Raw genomic sequence first — 13,452 nt, forward strand, 5'->3', positions numbered from 1 at the left:
TAACAATTTGATTTTCCTCTTTCTTTTTTCTGATCAAATTTACCAAAGGTTTATCTATTTTATTGGCTTTTTCATAAAACCAACTCTTGGTTTTATTTATTAATTCAATAGTTTTTTTACTTTCAATATTATTAATTTCTCCTTTTAATTTTTGTATTTCCAGTTTAATTTTTGGTTGGGGGTTTTTCATTTGGTCTTTTTCTAGCCTTTTAAGTTGTAAGCCCAATTCATTAATCTTCTCTTTCTCTATTTTCTTCAAATAAGCCTCTAAAGATATAAAATTTTCCCTTATTACGGCTTTAGCTGCATCCCACAGATTTTGGTATGATGTCTCATCATTGTCATTATCTTGGGTGAAATTATTAATTGTTTCTATAATTTGCTCTTTCACCCATTCATTCTTTAAGATGAGATTATTCAGTTTCCAATTACTTTTTGGTCTATTTACCTATAACTTCTTACTGAATGTAGCTTTTATTGCATTGTGGTCTGAGAAGAAGGCATTTCTTATTTCTGCCTTCCTACATTTAATTTTGAGATCTTTATGTCCTAATATATGGTCAATTTTTGTATAGGATCCATGAACTGCTGAGAAGAAAGTATATTCCTTTCTATTGCCATTCAGTTTTCTCCAAAGGTCTATCATACCTAGTTTTAGCTAATGTTCTATTTACTTTTTAAATTTCTTTCTTATTTGTTTTGTGGTTTGATTTGTCTAAATCTGAGAGTGCAAGGTTGAGATCTCCCACTATTATAGTTTTACTGTCAATTTCTTCTTGCAATTCTCTTAACTTTTCCTTTAGAAAGTTAGATGCTATACCACTTGGTGCATATATATTAAGTATTGATATGGTTCATTATTTATGCTACCTTTCAGCAGGATATAGTTTCCTTCCTTATCTCTTCTAACTAGATCAACTTCTGCTTTTGCTTGATCTGAGATAAGGATAGCTACCCTTGCTTTTTTGGCTTTACCTGAAGCATAATAGATTCTGCTCCAACCTTTTACCTTTACTCTGTTTGTATCACCCTGCTTTAAGTGTGTTTCCTGTAAACAACATATTGTAGGGTTCTGCTTTTTGATCCAATCTGCTATCCATCTCCGTTTGGATGGGAACGTTCATCCCATTCACATTTACAGTTAAAATTACTAAATCTGTATTTCGTGCCATCATATTATCCCCAGATTATGCTTTTTCCCTTGACCCCCCTGAACCCCTTCCCCAATATTTAATTTATAGATTTCACTTGTGACGCGCAGCCCTCCTTTTTTTTTTTTTAATATCCCTCACCCCTCCCTCCAAGTCCCTTCCCTTATTCTCCTTTTCCTTTTCCCTTTTCCTCTCCCCCCTTTTAATGAGGTGAGAGAGAATTCTCTGAAAAACAAATATGTCAATTATTTACTCTTTGAGCCTCTTCTGATGAGAGTAATATTCACACAATGTTTCTCCCCCTCTCTAAATTCCCTCGATATGGTATATTTTCTATGCCTCTTCCTGGGATGTAGTTTCCCTCTTTTTATCACTCCTTCCACCTTTTCTGATACTACCCCCTTCCCTTTGCTACTCCCCTTTTTTATATATCAGTAAAATCAAATTATCCATGCAGACTTTTTGTATATCCACAACAAAGATACAGTTCTCAAGAGTTCTTTTTACCTTTTTCTTCTTCTCTTCAGTCTTGTACATGTAGATCAAATTTTTTGTTTAAGTCTGTTTTTTTTCTTAGAATCAAATGGAATTCCTCTGTTTCATTAAATGACTATCTTCTTCCATGGAGGTAATGCTAAACTTAGCTGGGTAGTTTATTCTTGGTTGTAATCCATGTTCTTTTGCCTTTTGGAATTTCAGGTTCCAGGCCCTTCGATCCTTTAATGTGGAGGCAGCCAGATCTTGAGTGACCCTTATTATGGCCCTTTGATATATGAATTGTTTTTTTTGCTCGCTGCTTGCAATATTTTTTCCTTAGTATGGTAGTTCTGCAGCTTAGCCACAGTGTTATGTGGAGTTCTCTTTTTAGTGTCTTTTTCAGAAGGTGTTTGATGAATTCTTTCAATGCCTATGTTCCCTTCTGTTTCTATTATCTCTGGACAGTCTCTTTGATGATTTCCTATAAAATAGAATCTATGCTCTTTTTTTTGATCATAGTTTTCAGGAAGTCCAATGATCCTCAGATTTTCTCTCTTAGATCTATTTTCCAGGTCTATAGATTTTCCCAGTAAATATTTGACGTTATTCTCCAGCTTTTCTTTTTTTTTTTTTTTTTTTTTTTTTTGTTTTGTTTTGTTTGACTGATTCTTGGGTTCTCAATGAATCATTAATTTTATTTGTTCCATCCTGAATTTTAAGGAGTTATTTTCTTCATTCACAGTTTTTAGTTCCTTTTGTAAATGCCCAATTTCGTTTTTAAATGAATTATTTTCTCTATTGAATTTTTTTCCATTTCCCTAATTTTTTTTAGAGAATTATTTTCTTTTTCCAATTCAAAAATCCTATTTTCTTGAGACGTTTTTGTCTTTTCCACTTCAGAAATCCTATTTTCTTGTGATTTTTTAACCTTTTCTAATTCACAAATTTTGTTTCCCTGAATCTCCTGTGAATTCTTTATTCTTTCCAATTCTAATTTCATAGCTTCCGTTTCCTTTCCCCATTTTTCTTCAAACTCTCTTAACTTTTTAATAGTCTCTTTGAGGTGAGAGTTATGTGATGGGGGGCAGGAATCGTTCCCCTTTAGGCTCTTATCTGCTGACTCTCTGCTGTTAACTTCCTCGGGGTTGGATACCTCTCTCTCTCTGTGTAGAAGGAATCAATGGTTCATTTTTGCTTTTTACTCATACTTAAAAAATCTTTTGGATCATATCACTCTTGATGTCTAATTCATGAACCCATTTTGACCTGTTATATGGTGTTAAGTATAGGTTAATGACTAATTTCTGTCATACTAATTTCTAATTTTCACAGCAGTTTTTTTTTTAATCAAACAGGGAGGTCCTATCTCAAAAGCTGGGGCCTTTGGATTTGTCAAACACTAGATTATTATGGTCATTGACTATTATTTTCTGTGAACCTAACATATTTCACTGGATTGACTACTCTATATCTTAACCAATACCAAATGATTTTGATGATTACTGCTTTATAATATAGTTGTAGGTCTGGTACAGATAGGCTACCTTCATTTGCATTTTGTTTCATTAATCCCCTTGAAATTCTTGACCTCTGGTTCCTCCAGATGAATTTTGTTATTTTTTTTCCTGAGTCTGTGAAGGAATTTATTGGGAATTTGATTGGTATGGTACTGAATAAGTAGGTTAATTTAGGTAGTATTGTAATTTTTATTATATTCACGAGGCCTATCCTTGAGCCCTTGATATTTTTCAGTTGATTAGATCTCACTTTATTTGTGTAGAAAATTTGTTGTAATTGTGTTCATATAGTCCTTGACTTTGCCTTGGGAGGTAGGCTCCTCCATTTTTTTTTTTTTATTATCTACAGTTAAGTGGAATTTCTCATTGTATCACTTGCTGCTGTTCATTGTTGGAAACACACAAAAATGCTGATGATTTATGCAGATTTATTTTGTATGCTGCAACTTTGCTAATGTGAATTTTTTCTAGTAGTTTTTTAGTTGAATCTCTAGGATTCTCTAAGTATGCCATTATATAAATTGCAAAGATTGATTTCCTCCTTACCTATTCTAATTCCTTTAATCTCTTTTTCTTCTCTTGTTGCCAAAGCTAATATTTCTAATACAGCATTGAATAGTAATTGTGACAGTACACAACCTTGTTTCATCCCTGATCATATTGGAAATGGTTCGAGTTTATCCTCATTATATCTGATTCTTGCTGATGGATTTAAATAAATTCTATGGAACATTTTTCATTTATACCTATACTCTTCATTTTTTATTATAGCTTTTTATTTACAAGACATATGCATATATAATTTTTCAACATTGACAATCGCGAAACCTTTTGTTCCAACTTTTCCCCTCCTTCCCTCACCACTTCCCCAGATGGCAGTTTGACCAATACATGTTAAATATGTTAAAGTATAAGTTAAATACAATATATATATATATACACATACACATATATATGTATACACACATACACATATATATGTATACACATATACACATATATATATGTATATATATACACATATATATGTGTATATATATATATATATACATATACATATATATATATATATATATATATATATATATACATGTCCATACAGTTATTTTTATGTACAGAAAGAATTGGACTTTGAAATAGTGTACACTTAGCCTGTGAAGGAAATTAAGAATGCAGGTGGACAAAAATAAAGGGATTGGAAATTCTATGTAGTGGATAATATTCTTCTCCCAGGGTTCTTTCACTGGGTGTAATTGGTTCAGTTCATTAGTGCTCTATTATTTCTAGTGTTTTTTAAGAGGAATGGATGCTGAATTTTGTCAAATGTTTTTTCTGCATCTATTGAAATAAATATAATTTGTGTTAGTTTGTTTATTGATATAATGAGTTATGTTAATAATTTTCCTAATACTGAACCAGTACTGCATTCCTGGCATAAATCCTACTTGATCATAATATATTATCCAGAGGATAACTTGCCGTAATTTCTTTTCTAATAATATATTTAAGATTTTTTGCATTAATATTCATTAGGGAAATTATTCTATAATTTTCTTTCTTTGTTTCAACCCTTTCTGCTTTTCTGGATTAGGTATAAGCATCATGTCTGTGTCATAAAAAAACAAACAAACAAAAACAAACAAAGAAAAAAAAAACTGGTAGGATTCCTTCTTTTCCTATTTTAGCAAAGAGTTTGCATAATGTTGGAATTATTTATTCCTTAAATGTTTTGTAGAATTCATGGGTAAATCCATCTGATCCTGAAGATTTTTCTTAGGTAGCTGATTAATAGCTTGTTCAATTTCTTTTTCTAGAATGAGATTATTGAAATAATTTGTTTCTATGTTGATCTGGGCAATTTATATTTTTGTAGTTATTCCTCTTTTTCATTTAAATTATCATATTTATTGGCATAGAGTTGGGCAAAATACTTCCTAATTGCTTCTCCAAATTTCTTTTCATTGATGGAAATTTTATCCTTTTCAATTCTTATAACAATTATATTTTCTTCTTTTCTTTTTCTGATCAAATTAACTAAAGATTTACCTATTTTGTTGTCTTTTTCATAAACCAGCTATTAGCTTTGATTATTAATGCAATATTTTTTTTTACTTTCAATTTTATTAACTCCTTCTTTTATTTTCAGAATTTCAAATTTGGTTTGGGTTTTTTATTTGTTCTTTTTTTAGCTTTTTTTTTTGGTTATATGTCTAATTCATTGATCTTCTCTTTTTCTATTTTATGCAAGTAAACATCTAGAGATATAAAACTTCTCCCAAGAACTGCTGCATCCCATACATTTTGGCATGTTGTCTCATTATTGTCATTCTCTTGGATGAAATTTATGGTTTGTGATTTCACCCACTCATTCTTTAGGTTCAAATTATATATTTTCCAATTAATTTTTGGTCTGTTCTTCCCTGGATCTTCATTACATATGATTCTTATTACATTATGATCAGAAAAAGATGCATTTACTATTTCTGCTTTTCTCCATTTGATTTTGAGGACTTTCTGCTTTAATATATGGTCAACTTTTGTATTGGTTCCATGAATTTCTGAGAAGAAAGCTTACTTCTTTCTGTCTTCACTCAATTTTCTCCAAAGATCAATCACACATAACTTTTAAAAAATTCTATTTGCCTCCTTAACATCTTTCTTATTTATTTTATGGTTTGATTTATTTAGTTCTGAGAGAGCAAGTTTGAGATCCCACACTAGTATAGTTTTGTTGTTGATTTCTTCTTTCAGTTTTCTTAACTTCTAGAAATTTGGATGCTATACCACCTGGTACATATTTATTCAGTATTGATATTACTTCATTATCTATGGAACCCTTTAGCCTGATATTGTTTCCTTCTTTACCTCTTTTAATTAGATCTATTTTTGCTTTAGTTTTATCTGAAATCAGAATCATTACCCTGTTTTATTTAACTTCAGCTGAAGCATAATAGCTTCTGCTCCAGCCTTTTACTTTTACTCTATATGTATCATTCTCCTTTAAATGTATTTCTTGTAAACAACATATTTTAATTACTACAAGTCTTTTATGGCTTTTCTCTACCACTTGTATTTTACCCTCTATTAGCCTCCCCTTTTCTTTTTGTCTTTCCCCTCCCCCTTTCCTATAGGATGGGAATGTTTCTCTGTGAAGTCAAATATGTCTGACTCTTTGAGTCCAATGTGATGACAGTAAGATTCATACAATTTTCATCTTCCTCTTTTCTTTCCTTCAATTATAAGTCTTCTTTGCCTCTTTATGAAATGTTTTCCTTTTTTCCAGTACAATCCCCTTTTTTTACTTCTAATGTTTTTTTGTTTTTATATCAACAAAAAATCAAATTATACTTGCACTCTCTAAGTATACTCATAACAGAGATATAATTATCAAGAGTTCTTCTCTTTTTACCTTTTTATGCTTCTCTTGAGTTCTACATTTAGTTTGGTGATCAATTTTTTTTCACCTCTGGTCTTTTCATCAGAAATAAATGAAATTCACCTGTTTCCTTGAATGTCCATCTTCTCTGAACAATAATGCTCAGTTTTGCAGGGTAGTTTATTCTTGGATGAAATCAAAGTTTCTTGGATTTCAGAATATCAGATTTCAGTTCCTTCAATCTTTTAAAGGTGAAGCTGCTAGGTCCTGGGTAATCCTGGTTATGGCTCCTCAATATTTAAATTGTTTCTTTCTGAGTGCTTGCAAAAAATTTTCCTTGATGTGATAATTCTGAAATTTAGCTTCAATATTCCTTGGAGTTTTCATTTTGAGGTCTCTTTCAGGAGGTGATCAGTGAATTCTTCCAATGACTAATGGCTATTTTACCTTCTATTTCTAGGACATCTGGGCAGTTTTCCTTCATGATTTCCTGAAAGATGATGTCTAGGCTCTTTTTTTTTTCATCATGGTTTTCATGAAGGCCAATAATCCTCATATTGTCTCTCCTTGATCTATTTCCAGGTCAGTTGTTTCGAATAAGGTATTTTACATTTTATTCTATTTTTTTTTTCCATTTTGATGGTTTTGTTTGACTGATTCTTGATGTCTCATTGAGTCATTCATTTCCATTTATTCAGTTATAGTTTTTAGTGAATTATTTTCTTCAGTTAACTTCTTAAGCTTTTGTATTTGGCCAACTGAATTTTAAATTAGTTGTTTTGTTCAATGGATATTTTTTTCTATTTCACAAATTCTGTTTTTTTAAGGAGTTGGTTTCTTTTTCCACTTTGTCAAATCTATTTAAGGAGTGATATGCTTTTTCCACTTTGTCAAGTCTATTTTGCAAGGAATTATTTGATTTTCCCTTTCATTAAATCTATTTTAAGTATTTTTCTTCTGATAATTTCTGTTTCCTTTTCCAAACTCTCTTACAAAATTGTCATTTCCTTTCAGCATTTTTCTTCTAATGCTCTTTTAAGATCCTTTTTGAATTCTTCCAATGGAGCCTTCTGAGATGAGGACCAATTCATATCAGCCTTTGGGGTTTTATCTGATGATGATCTGCTTTTAGTGCCTTCAGGATTTGAAATCTGTTCTTCTCTTTCTCCATAAAGACTGCCTATGATCAGAGTGCTTTTGCTTTTTTTTTTTTTTTTGGTTATTTTTTTAAAAGGTTGAAGTCTGCTTTTAGGGCAAAGGGGAGATTGTCCAAGCTTCCTGTGAAGGTGATAGTGGCTAGCTGGGTTGGTGCTGATTAACTTCCAATGCAGACCAGGCATGATCATGTTCTGCTTCATTCTGGAGTCCAGGGATTCACTATTTGAAAATACTTTTATATTTGTTTTAGGTCTTACAGCTAATTAGCTGATCTACTGGCTTGAAACCAGGACCAAGTAGCCAACACTGCAATAGATTCCTTCCAATTTTCCCAGTGTTCAGGGCCTACTCCACCCTGCATCTCTGCATTGTCACAGTGCTTGGCTGCTTCCTGCTATGTTCGATTCAAATGGACCTTTCTGAAGTACTTCCAAAATAACCTTCTGCTGCAAATTTGTTACACTCCAAATATTTGTGGGTTTTGTCACTCCAAAACCAGTTCAGAGCTTTGATTTAATGTTGATCTGAGGGACATTAGGGAGAGCTCAAATAAAGATGTGTCACCTCTCTGCCATCTTGGCTCTGCCCCCAAATTTTAGATTAATCTTAAAGGTTTTTTAGTAAATAGTAAATAGAAGCCAAATTTTCTACTTTGTAAATTCCCAATAATATAGGATGTAGAGTGATTGCTATTAATTTCTCTATAGTCTCATAATTCACATTCCAAATTTGAAAAGAGAACAGAGAAATCTAGTTGTAGTACTTTATAAATACTATGAAATAATAATATTATAACTCTATAAGATAGTAGGGAGACCTAATGAGAAATAGTCCTGTTCAAGTATGGAAGAAAAAATGAGTCCAATATCCTGTTCTGTTTGACTTGCTCCAATATTGGCCTTGGAAAAATTTAAAATAAGAAAAAAAAATTTATTTAGACCAATCTTCCATTTATTTTCTTCCCATTTACTACTTATGCTGAATGTTTCTTGTCTCTTCTTTACTTTCTTCCTTTTTTTCCATTTACTCTTTCTTCTTATATTTTTCATTTCTCCCATGTATAAATGCATTAAAAAGTTTTATATAATAGTAAATAGTAATAATTTATTTATACTTACTATTTCCCAGGAATTGTGCAAAGTATTTTCTTTATATTATCTCATTTGATCCTCAACAACAATCTTGGGAGGGAGATGGTTTTATCTCCATTTTTCAGATGAGGAAACTGAGGGGAATTGGTTTATCCAGGATCACAAGTTTAGTAAGTATCTAAGACCTTGAACCAAGGTCTTCCTGATCCCAAAGGGTCTGGAGCCTATCCATTGCACCATCTATTGCCCTAGATAAATGAAATGAAATTTTTATTTTAAACAAGTGAAAATCATTTTGTTATGACTTCTTGAGTATTTGTTTTTTTTTTTTCTTCATTTATTCATTTCCTTTCCTTTTTTTGTTTTGTTTTGTTTTGTTTTGTTTTGTTTTTTTTGGAAAGGTAACATGATTTGGGCTAATTTTAATTACAATTGTACTCAGAATCATGTAATCTGAGTCCAATTTCTAGTTTTAACTATAACTCTTTCCATCATTATTATTAAAATCTCAGAAACTCAATATTTTTCTAAATGTTTTTTATTTTCAAGACATATGCATGGATAATTTGACAATGTGGACCTTTGCATAGCCTTGTGTTTCAAAATTTTCTCCTCCTTACCTCCCACTCCCTCTCATAGATTGCAAGCAATTCAATATATGCTAAACATGTTAATATATGTTAAATTCAATATGTATAAACATATTTACACAATTCTCTTGCTGCACAAGAGAAATAGATCAAAAAAAGAAAATTAATGAGTAAGAAAATAAAATGCAAGTGAATAATAAAAGGAGTGAGAATATTATATTGTGATTAACATTCAGTTCCTACAGTCCACTGTCTGGATGTAGATGATCTCTTCATCACAAAATCATTGGAACTAGCATCAATTCTCATTGTTGGAATGAGTCATGTTCATCAGAATTGATTGTCGTATAATATTGATGTTGTTGTATACAATGATCTCTTGGTTCTGCTCCTTTCACTCAGCATCAGTTCATGTAAGTCTTTCCAATCTTCTCTGAAATCATCTTACTGATCATTTCTTACAGAACAATAATCTTCCATAATATTCATATACCACAATTTATTCAGTCATTCTCCAATTGATGGGTGTCCACTCAATTTCCAGTTTCTTGCCACTACAAAAAGAGCTTCCACAAACATTTTGCACAAGTGGATATCTTTCCTTCCTTTAAGATCTCTTTGGGTTATAGCCCTAATAGAAATGCCTCTGGTTAAAAGGGTATGCATAGTTTGATAATTTTTTGAACATAATTACAAATTGTTCTTCAGAATGGCAGGATGTATTCACAACTCCATCAACTATGTATCAGTATCCCAGTTTTCCCACATCTCTCCTTCAACATTCTTCCTTGTCTTTTCCTGTTACTCAATTTAAATATATATATATATATATATATATATATATATATATATATATATATATATATATATATATATATATATATATAAAACAACATTTATTTTAATGTCTTCACACCTTTAAGGAATTTTTTTGTTTACTTTTTATTGTAAATCTTAAAGCATAATAAAGGGATATATAAAGGATCTGTAATTTTGTTAGCCTTAAGAAGTCAAAAAGTGACGTTTCCCCCCCAAAAGCTAATTCAAACTGTTTTTGAATAAAGGAAGCAGAGAGAAAAGGAGATACACATTCAGTGAAAGTATTTGAATCCATTTCTAAGCCCAATATTTTATCTACACTACTATCATAATTTCTCAAGTAGATCTGTGATCCCAGTGGTATAGATGATAACTTATCTATGCCCACCAATCTTATAAAATTATTTTCCATTTTTCTTATAAGTTAATTAAAAGAAGTCCACCAAATATTCTGGAATCCTTAATTGCTTTGTCCTCATGTTGCCAGGTTATGAATGCCACAGTCTGATTAACAATCTGTTATTGTTTACTCTTTTTTGTGAAAATCCATCTTCTCTTTCCTCCAATTCTCTTATGTCATCATTTACTCATGTTATTGACAGTAATCTATTGGTTAGATGTTGAAGTAGATGTCTACTTATCATCATGTACTTTTCAATTTTCCTCTCAGTGCTGATGTTCATCATAGGGCTACAGAAGCTATGGTGTTTCAGGTCTTACTGTCATATAGTAACAATAAGATATTTTTTCATTATTATGGGGAACTTGGAGTCACTAAAACATGTTTTGCAATTTTCTAAAAGCAATTCAGACCTCTTTACTCTTTTTAAACTCAGTGTCTATCTATACTATCTGTCCAAGAAATATATGCATATTTATATGTGTATATGTATACACAACCATGGGTATATACACAATTAGACAAGCTCTTTGAGACATTCATTCAAATACCTATTAAAATACAGACAAAAGACACTCTTTATTCATTTGATTTTCGCATGTGGATGGACAGGACCATTTTTAACTGACTTCGCATTTCTTTCAGTAGACATTAAATAATCCTAGGATTTGATGGAATCGGTGCAACATTGCTCATAAATAGGAGCTTTTGAAACACTTTACCATCTGATGAGAATCCCTCTTTGACATGTACACCAGACAGTCAATTGAAGAAGACTATTTTGGCTATTACATTTTGTAAGGAATCTCGAATAATAAAGGCCTTTGTTGGGAATGAAAGGACTTATAAAGCAATATTTTGGTTTTCTGAAGAATTTTTTTTTTGGAGATCAAATAATAAACAAAATTGGATCTTATATTTTTATATCCTTTAGTCAACTGTGAGATGGTAAATGTGTGCCCCATTTTGAATAAAATTTTGAATGATTATTTGTTCCCAATTAATGCCTTCATCAAGTATATATTCAGTATGGGTTAGTATAGTTGATATTTTTAGATCAACTTTTATCAGATATTGGAAATTCTCCCCCCCCATCTTTGGTATCTTTACCTCCTTTACAAATTTTTTAAAAATAGTTTCTCAATTTTCTGACAAATGTATTGGTTACAGCACAGTAAATTATGATTGTTTTTTCCTTATTCTCTTTAATGCCTTTTCTTCTTCAAAAAGTACCTCAGAGACTGATTTTAACATTCATGTGTACTGGTTCCACTCTTCTTGATAGAAAAAAAATCTAATAATTTTCCAAATATTTTCCACGTGTTTTATTTTCATAATTTCTATTTTTATCTTTTCATGCTCTTGAGAAGAAAGGAAAATTATTGTGTTTTCTACTTGCCAGGTACTGTGCTAAGAGCTTTAAATTATCCTCATTTGATCCTCACAATCCTGGGAAGTAGTTATTACTGTATCCATTTTGAAGTCTTGGAACCTGAGGCACACAGAGATTAACTGACTTGGTAAGTATATTTTAGATTTAAATCTAGGTCTTCTTGACTTCAGGCCCATTACTTTATTCACTGTTTCACTTAATTACATTTGCCTTTAGAATGATTTTGATATATTTGTTATGTCACCTAGTTTTATTTATAATCTTTTAGCCTTCCAGTATTTTCAGATTTATGAGATAATCCTAATGTTAGTATTCCATCATCTTCTGCATATGATTTTGCAAATAATTTTGTATTTATTATAAAATGGTGAAGATGTTTGTGTGCTCTCTGTCTGTCTGTCTCTCTGTCTGTCCTTCTCTGTTTTTTTCATCAAATGTTTTTTGACTAATGCATTCTAAGTTCTTTTGACCTTTCTGTTATATTAATGAATTTAAATTAGTTTAACTTCTAGATGAAATTATTTTAATTGTTCTTGATGTCATTTCTAGTGTTAATTTAGCATTAATTTTTAATAGCTTAACCAACTCAGAGCTAAATTATCTTAATTCTATAACATATTATATCATTGTTACTTATTATTTATTATAAAATTTAATCTTAACTTTAATGCATTCATAATCTAACTGTACTGACAGCTGACTCAGAGATAACTCTCATATGAGTAATTCAGTCAGTTGTTGACTGGAAGTGTTAACTTCAATCCTTGTGATGTTGTTTGATGCTTGCAGTGTCTACATATTCTTTCACCACCATCCCACCTGATCAGAAGTGCTGTGTTCCTTGAAAATTAGAGGATTTCAAGTTTTATTTTTCTTTAACTTATAGTATTAAAGAGTTGCTCGGGGGAAAAATCTAGGGGTGAAGTGGTTAGAGCATCAGCCCTAGAATCAAGAGTACTTAAATTCAAAGGCAATCTTAGATACTAGCTGTATGATCCTGAATAAAGTCAATTAATCACATTTTCTCTTCCTCATCATGAGATTGCTAAGTATACTTTGATTGCTTTGCTTTTTCTCTTTCTTTTCCCAACACTGCTTCCTATTTCTGTTTCCCTCTCATGCACAGGAATGATAGGATTTATTCATTAAACTAGTTTTTCAATAATATTTTAAATTCACTTGAAATTTACCACAGTACTTACCTCCTTATACTAAGAATAATAAATAATATGAGAAAAATAGAGGAAACTTGATAACTTCTTCATTTTGCTAAAGAGGTACTGCCACCACAAAGTTGTACAAAATTTCTGTGTCTATTCCATATCTCTGTATATGGCTAGGATGGGGGTTAGGTTAAGACAGATTCCTAAAATTTTATTCTAAATTTATAATTTTGAATACAGTTTAATATTTATTCCAAATCACAAAATACCATATGACTCTAAGCAATATTTATCCTCTAGGGACAAAATCTTTGATT

The sequence above is a fragment of the Sminthopsis crassicaudata genome, chromosome 1 (assembly GCF_048593235.1).
Source record: "Sminthopsis crassicaudata isolate SCR6 chromosome 1, ASM4859323v1, whole genome shotgun sequence".
NCBI classification, from domain to species: Eukaryota; Metazoa; Chordata; class Mammalia; order Dasyuromorphia; family Dasyuridae; genus Sminthopsis; species Sminthopsis crassicaudata.